Raw genomic sequence first — 9,171 nt, 5'->3', positions numbered from 1 at the left:
CAGTTTATTGGGATCCACACAGTCAAAGGCTTTGGCATAGTCAATAAAGCAGAAGTAGATGTTTTTCTGCAACTCTCTTGCTTTTTCCATGATCCAGCGGATGTTGGCAATTTGATCTCTGGTTCCTCTGCCTTTTCGAAAACCAGCTTGAACATCAGGAAGTTCACGGTTCACGTATTGCTGAAGCCTGGCTTGGAGAATTTTGAGCATTACTTTACTAGCATGTGAGATGAGTGCAATTGTGTGGTAGTTTGAGCATTCTTTGGCATTGCCTTTCTTTGGGATTGGAATGAAAACGGACCTTTTCCAATCCTGTGGCCACTGCTGAGTTTTCCAAACTTGCTGGCATATTGAGTGCAGCACTTTCACAGCATCATCTTTCAGGATTTGAAACAGCTCCACTAGAATTCCATCACCTCCACTAGCTTTGTTCGTAGTGATGCTTTCTAAGGCCCACTTGACTTCACATTCCAGGATGTCTGGCTCTAGATGAGTGATCACATCATCATGATTATCTGCGTCATGAAGATCTTTTTTGTACAGTTCTTCTGTGTATTCTTGCCACCTCTTCTTAATGTCTTCTGCTTCTGTTAGATCCACATCATTTCTGTCCTTTATCGAGCCCATCTTTGCATGAAATGTTCCCTTGGTAACTCTAATTTTCTTGAAGAGATCTCTAGTCTTTCCCATTCTGTTCTTTTCCTCTATTTCTTTGCATTGATCACTGAAGAAAGCTTTCTTATCTCTTCTTGCTGTTCTTTGGAACTCTGCATTCAGATGCTTATATCTTTCCTTATCTCCTATGCTTTTTCCTCTCTTCTTCTCACAGCTATCTGTAACGCCTCCCCAGACAGCCATTTTGCCTTTTTGCATTTCTTTTCCATGGAGATGGTCTTGATCCCTGTCTCCTGTACAATGTCACGAACCTCATTCCATAGTTCATCAGGTACTCTATCTATCACATCTAGGCCTTTAAATCTATTTCTCACTTCCACTGTGGGAAGGGATTTGATTTAGGTCATACCTGAATGGTCTAGCGGTTTTCCCTACTTTCTTCAATTTGAGTCTGAATTTGGTAATAAGGAGTTCATGATCTGAGCCACAGTCAGCTCCTGGTCTTGTTTTTGTTGACTGTATACAGCTTCTCCATCTTTGGCTGCAAAGAATATAATCAATCTGATTTCGGAAAAGCTCACATAATTATCTGCATACCCATATCCATTTGAATTTTAGGACCCCAAGTAGCCCGAAATAATATTGAAAAAGAACAAAGATAGAGGATCCACACTTCCAGATTTCAAATTTTACTACAAATCTACAGTAACCAAGAGAGTATGATACTGGCATAAAAATGTGCAAAAGAATAGACCCAAAAAAGACATATGGATGGCAAATAAGCACATAAAAATGTTCTCATCAGCAGTAATCATTAAGGAAATGCAAATCAAAACCACAAAGGAATGCCAAGTTGCATACACTGGGATGGCTACTATCTAAAAGAAGGAAAGAAGGGAAAGAATGAAAATTGCACGCTTTTGGTGAGAATATGGAAAAATTGGAACCCGTGGCAGTGTTGGTGAGAATGTGGAAGGTACAATTAAACAGTATGGAGGCCCTTCAAAAAGTTAAAAATAGAATTACCATATGACTCAGCAATTTCAGTTCTGGGAATATATCCAAAAGAACTGAATCAAGGTCTTGAATACATACTTATATATTCATATTAAAAGAAGTATCATTCACAACAGCTAAACAGGGAAGCAACTCAAATATCCATCAACAGGTGAATGGATAATCAAAATGTGGTATATATAATACATATAATGGAATATAATTCAGCCTTAAAAGAAGGGAAATTCTTACATATATCACAACATGAATGAGCCTTGAGAACATTATGCTAAGTGAAACAAGCCAGTTACAGAAGGACAAGTATTATATGGTACTACTTACATCAGATAACTAGATTAGTAAAGATCTTAGAGACAGCAAGTAATCACAGAGGCCACACTTTCTGAGCATCACAGTGACAGCAAGGAAGGCCTCATCCTGAGAGATGAGTTACTCGTCTACATGCAGTTTGACTTGAGGACTCACCATTGACCTTGTGAGACTTCGGACTGCAATGTAATCTAAATTACACTGTAATTAGGCTCTTTCATTCAACTTTCCTTTCTTCCTGCTCTACTTCACGAATGTCAGATTGGCACTGTGGTCTAAAAGATCTCTCACTTTCTCCCCTGATCTCTCCGTCACAAGAGTTCCCCCTAATACATTTACTACAGGGCTAATGCCATTCTGGTCTCCACTTCTCTGAGGACTCATGGTCTAAGATATCAGGAGCTAAAATTGAGATTTGTAATTGGCTCACTCACTCCTTGGCAGGCTAAAAGGAAGCCATCCATGTTGCTTGATTCATCCCTGGAAGAAGACTTCAACTGCTAAAGATTTCACCAGTGATGATCTGGGGAAAATGTTTTCAAAAGATAGTAGTGTTGGATAATTGCTGAATGTTTGCATTAACCCTGCAAAGGGCTAATGAGAGACTGAAGGCCATTAACAAATATGACAGGCTAAATATAAGAACCAGAGGGTTTCTTTTATAGCTTTAATTCAGACTCTTATCCCTGACAGTGGAAGAGCCAATAAGAATGAGCAGCAGAGTAATGATCCAAGAGTGAGAGCTGCAGAGTTCCAGAGACGATAGACTGCTCAACTAGAGCAGTCCTCTTACGTAAAGACGATGGCCATGGTTGGGGAAATTGAGCTCTTGAAATATGGGATAGGAACATCTAAAATGAAATATCTAGATGGATGTTTTGCACGGAGTCAGTTCTACAATTATAGAAACAATACGGTCGTTCCCTCAACAAGCTGTCAACGTCTCCTCTCCTGGTTGTTAGACTGATAACTAGGGTTTAAGGACAGCATAATGCATCTTGGTCTGATAAGAAAGGAGGGAGATTATATACTTGGAAGAGTTGCAAGAATTGGCTAGCAGGTAATGGCAACAGCCAGGGGAGTATAACAGGAACTAGAAATCAGTGGTATCTGATCCTGGGGGATGGAATCAGCAAGAATTCATGAATTCTGGTGCACAGTCTCAGGACCAGGAAATGCAATACCCTATGGAAGACTCCAGGGGATGGTGCAAAGTTGAAGAAGTAACTCTTAGAAGTCTGGATAAAGCAATGGCCAATGCAAAGTGAAATGGGAATGCCTGAGTTCCCTGAGAAAACGTAAGAGAAAGAGATAAAAGAAGCTGACAGGAGGATATGTGCCAGAAAGAATGTATTATATTAGGTCAGAAGAACTACAAGAAGATTATTTTCCATGGGACGCATCATTCACCGAGGCCATGCGGAATCTGCTGATGAAAGGGCACACTAAGAAGTTCAGTGATGGCTTTCTTCTGAAGATCAAAGCTGACAACAGGAGAGGCGGTGACAGAGCTAGGCATTAAGTGATGGAGTCCCAAAGTGAAAAAGACCAAGGGTCAATGTTTAACTGTCAGAATCCAGGGGTCACAATTAGGATCATGATCAACAAGCCTGGAGAAGCAGACAAGGATGCTGCCCAACAAAGAACTGTGGGATGACTAACAACGGATGGTATCTATACGAGGGGCAAAATAGGTGGGCAGCTAACAATGGTGCTCCTTAATATTACTTGAAGTAGGAATGGAGGGGTAAAGGCTGAGGGTTGTAGCCCCAAGAGATGATTGTGATCCTCTGCTCAGTTCCAAGATGAGTTAATTTACAAATCCAGAATCCACTGACTGAACAGGTAGCTGAGTTCACAGAAAAAAGGTTGTCTTGAAACACCTTGGAAAGTGTATAAAATGATTCCCAAAGGAACATGTATATGACTACTTTATAAAGAGATTCGTGTTTATTTGGGTATATACACAAGTATATTTATGGGTACATACTCAGTGTAAGACAAATTAATAGATATTTTCACTACTATAAGATACAAGGTTAGCGATGACACAGCTAGTCAATGACCAGAACACCACCATGGCCCCTTGTTAGAGCTGGGGTATCTCCAGGGTCCAGATAACAAATTCTGGCTAAATCCTGGGTCATACTGGGAAACTGTGTCTATACATCCACCCTGTGATAATGGCATCCGGTCCTATCACATCATGGCAAACAGATGGGGAAAATGTAGAAATAGTGTCAGATTTCATTTTCTTGGACTCCAAAATCAACGTGGACGGTAACTGCAGCCACGAAATTAAAAGATGGTTGCTCCTTGGAAGAATAGCTATGACAAACCTAAACAGTATATTAAAAAGCAGAGACATCACTTTGCTGACAAATGTCCATATAGTCAGAGCTATGGAAAAGGCAATGGCACCCCCCTCCAGTACTCTTGCCTGGGAAATCCCATGGACAGAGGAGCCTGGTGGGCTACAGTCCATGGGGTCACTAAAAATCGGACATGACTGAGCGACTTCACTTTCATTTTTCCCTTTCATGCACTGGAGAAGGAAATGGCAACCCACTACAGTGTTCTTGCCTGGAGAATCCCAAGGACAGAGGAGCCTGGTGGGCTTGCGTCTATGGGGTCGCACAGAGTCGGACACAACTGAAGTGACTTAGCAGCAGCAGCAGCAGCAGCATGGCTTTTCCAGTAGTCATGTACAGACGTGAGAGTTGAATCATAAAGAAGGCTGAATGCTGAAGAATTGATGCTTTTGAACTGTGGTGCTGGAGAAGACTCTTGAGAGTCCCTTGGACAGCAAAGAGATCAAACCAGTCAGTCCTGAAGGAGATCAACCCTGAATATTCATTGGAAGAACTGATGCTGATGTTGAAGATCCAACACTTTCACCATCTGATGTGAAGAACTGACTGACTCATTGGAAAAGACCCTGATGCTGGGAAAAATTGAGGGCAAGAGGAGGGGCAGCAGAGGATGAGATGGTTGGATGGTATCACTGACTCAATGGACATGAGTTTGAGCAAGCTCAGGGAGATAGTGATGGACAGGGAAGCCTGGCTGCAGTTCGTGGGTTCACAAAGAGTCAGACACAACTTAGAGACTGAACAACAACAAATGATAATTTCCTTACTTTTCAAGTGTATAATTAGGAATTATGTACAAAGTGGTTAGAGTAAATCCCTACATTGTTTTTCTGGCCTGTGTGGTAAGATCTATCACAGTAGGAAAGACCAAGTGGCAACCTCTGAAAATATCCTTCATTTGGTCAAGATGGTAAATCAAAAACATTATGTAATCCTTGTGCTGCTGCTGCTGCTAAGTCGCTTCAGTCGTGTCCGACTCTATGTGACCCCATAGACGCCAGCCCACCAGGCTCCCCCATCCCTGGGATTCTCCAGGCAAGAACACTGGAGTGGGGTGCCATTTCCTTTTCCAATGCATGAAAGTGAAAAGTGAAAGTGAAGTCGCTCAGTCGTGTCCAACTCTTAGCGACCCCACGGACTGCAGCCCACCAGGCTCCTCCATCCATGGGATTTCCCAGGCAAGAGTACTGGAGTGGGGTGCCACTGCCTTCTCCAATGTAATCCTTGTAGGACAGTGAAAATTAGAACCCCCATTAAAAAATCTAAATGGTACAGGGTCCTTGCAATATCTCCATTTAATTTACCAGGCTGAACTTCTTTAAAAAATTGAGACTTTTCAGATTCACACAGACTTGCTTTTCCATTTTACATACCAGCAAAGTCTTTATTTCTTAAATGATTTCTTTCAATTTTTTAATTACTCACTGTTATATATTACTGTACACTACAGACTCTAACAACAACACCTTTTAATTCTATTATGATAAAGGACATATGCATATGTGTATGTTTATATATGTCTGAATACCTTCGCTGTTCACCTGAAACTATTACAACATTGTTAACTGGCTATACTCCAATACAAAATAAAAACCTAAAAGGACCGAGATTTAGAGGTACTAGATAATCTGCTTAGGCTTCCCTGGTGGTTCAGATGGTAAAGAGTCTGCCTACAGTGCGGGAGACCTGGGTTTGATTCCTGGGTCAGGAAGATCCTCTGGAGAAGGAAATGGCAACCCACTCCAGCATTCTTGCCTGGAAAATCCCATGGACGGAGAAGCGTGGTAGGCTATAGTCCATGGGGTCACAAAGACTGAGCTACTTCACTTTCAAGTGATCTGCTTAGATGGCGCTGAAAGCTAAGACCAGAGCCAGGCTATGACTAGAAATGATCTAAATAATACTGACTGAATTACGTTTACCACCAGAACGGTTCCCAACATAACAGTTAAAAAACTGGCTCTGGCGTCCTTTAAACTTGGCTGAATGAAAGGCTGATACTTCATCTATACTACTTCAGTAACACAGAGACAGCAATAGCAGTAATAGTAGCCTGATTGAAGGATGTCCATAAATGCTGAACTGTCTAAAACTCTCTTTTAAAATTTAACAGTAAGTCTACTTAATAGAAAAATAACCTTAAAAGTATTCTGTCCATGATTTTCCTTAACAATGAGACAATTTTAAAATCATCTAATTTACATTTCACTACTGAAAAAATTTAAATGATAAAAAACCCATCAAATACATTTTATCTCACACAATAACTAGAGTATATTACTTTGTCTATGATGCCAACATAATAAATAGGACCATCTCTAAGACATGGTACACATTAACACTTGCTTTCTTTTACTTAATAAAAGAGCTATTGAACTTAAACACGCACACAAATTCAAAAGCTTAAACTCAAACCCTAAACATTTAAATAATTTATAAATTCAGCTTTGTGAATTTTTATACAAATAAACTTTTCAGTATATTAACATCTACATTATCCTGTCAAAAACTTATTTTTATGCATTAAATAAAGCTCATTCGATTATAACTTCTAACACTTTTCAAAAACATTGTAATGTCATTAAGTTTTAATATCCCTTAATATTCACAAGTATAAAATCAGAAAATGTTTAAATATATTTAAGATGTTTCCTCAAATTTCCTCTTTAAGGGACAAATTTAAATATGAATGAACTTTGCAATGTTAGTAAGAAATATGTTTTCAGCATTAAATTTTGGAAATTAATGTTTTTAAGGGACAGACCTGATTGTTTTCACAGCAAAGTGACTAACATGGCAAGTATTCTGACAAGAAGCAAATAACTGAACAGATAATGTGTGAACTGGAGAAAAGAGTTTAGAAAACTGGAAGGCCATAAATGGAGATGAAGGAATTAGACTTGCTATGTATGGGCCCATATGGGTAAATTAGAATAGCTATCACAGGGAGGCAGATTGCATCTCAATTATAAAGAACAACTAATTCTCTGAAGATAGAAAATGCTATCACAAGAGATGTTCTGTTTCCTGCCATTAAAGGCATTCAGGCATAAGTTAGATCAGTGGTTGGGCAAATTGTGTCCACAGGCAGGATTCAGCCTGTGCGCACGCTAAGTCACTTTAGTAGTGTCCGAATCTGTGACCCTGTGGACTACTGCCCACCAGGCTCCTCTGTCCACGGGATTCTCCAGGCAAGAATAGCGGAATGGGCTGCCATGACCTCCTCCAGGGGATCTTCCCCGCCCAGGGATGGAACCCAGGTCTCTCACATCTCCTGCACTGGCAGGAAGGTTGTGTACCACTAGGGAAGCCCAGAATTCAGGCTACCAGCTATTTTCATTCTAATAAAGGTTTTTTGGAACATAAATAATCACTCCCATTTGTTTCCAAACTGACTCAGGCTGCTTTAGCACCACAGACACCTTATAGCCCACAAATCTTGAAATTATTTACTAACCAGCTCTTTATAGAAAAATGTTTGCTCACGCCTGTGGATAAGGGATTAGGAATTCAAGTATTGTATGGTATCTTGATAAGATAACCAATACTTATCACTTACTTAGGTGCAGAGGAAGTACTGGGCATACCATCTGTGTCAAGGACTGGGTTTAACAGGTTCTTTACTGTACAAAGCTTCCCTTGTGGCTCAGCTGGTAAAGAATCTGCCTGCAATGTGGGAGACCTGGGTTCAACCTCTGGGTTGGGAAGATCCCCTGGAGAAGGGAATGGCTACCCACTCCAATATTCTGGCCTGGAGAATTCCATGGACTGCATAGTCCATGGAGTCGCAAAGAGTCGGACACGACGGAGCAACTTTCACTTTCTTTATTGTATAAAGCAGCCCAGACAACTTGGTGAGTGAAGGTCAAAATCATCTGCATCTTTGTGCTGTGATGTGGGGCTATGTCTACCAGAAGGAGGAGACACGATTGTCTAATTCATACAAAGGCGCCCTGTGGATCAGTGTAAGCTGTACACATCACTCAGGTTAATAAAGATAATATTCTTTCTTTTTTTGTTGTTTTTAAGTACTGCATTGACCAACTAGTTCTTTTTATTTTATTGGAGTATAACTGCTTTATAATGTTGTGTTAGTCTCTGCTGTACAATGCAGTGAATCGTCTACAGGTACACATATGTCCCCTCCCTCAAGAACTTCCCTCGCCACCCATCCCATCCCACCCAACTAGATGCCATGTCTCAGATATTCTATCGCTGAAACTCAGCTTCTTCCCCTCACCCACTGTTTATTTACATCCCATGGAAATGAACACAAATGTTTATGAAAAGAACTTTTAGGTTTTGAGAAATGCTACAAACTCTATCCTCTCTTTAAGAACAATACACTGCAAATGAACACACTGAAAACTGTGAGAAAAAAATCTGAGGAAGCCAGTTAAAAACAAACCAAAAGAGACCTATTTAACTTTAGTATACCTAGTACTTCCAAACGTATTTAGTTATGGAACCCTTTTTAGTGAACCTACTGTTAACATCTCAAATAACTCAAGTTCTAGGAAATTATGGTATATTCTAGGTGACATTTAGTACTTCCAGATTACATGCTCTTTGAGGGCAAAAAAATACATCCTTTTCCTCATCCCCTATTGATTTTATCACATTGCTAAATACATACAATAATAACTTAAGAAATCCAAGAAATTGATTTTAATGCTAGGAAACGTACCTAATCAATATGATGAAAACACTGTTAATTTCACTAATTAAAACAGGCTTTAACTACTTATGTGACGTAGAACACAGGGTTATCATCTTCTTTCCACTAAATTAACTAGCTATTAAATAGCAGTATAGCAAAATAATCCTGCAATAGTACATGTCGAATGTGTTTCTTCTG

The 9,171-nt window shown here is 40.0% G+C and overlaps 1 protein-coding gene across 1 annotated transcript in view; it reads right to left on the bottom strand.

Annotated features, from left to right (window-relative positions):
- Nucleotides 1-9,171, bottom strand: part of ATRNL1 (attractin like 1) — a 794,298-nt gene that overhangs the window by 452,499 nt on the left and 332,628 nt on the right. The gene's annotated exons all lie outside the window — the stretch shown is intronic.

The sequence above is a fragment of the Oryx dammah genome, unplaced genomic scaffold, assembly GCF_014754425.2.
Source record: "Oryx dammah isolate SB20612 unplaced genomic scaffold, SCBI_Odam_1.1 HiC_scaffold_14, whole genome shotgun sequence".
NCBI lineage: Eukaryota > Metazoa > Chordata > Mammalia > Artiodactyla > Bovidae > Oryx > Oryx dammah.
Note: the sequence above shows the minus strand (reverse complement) of the source record. Positions and strands in the feature narration are given on the sequence as shown.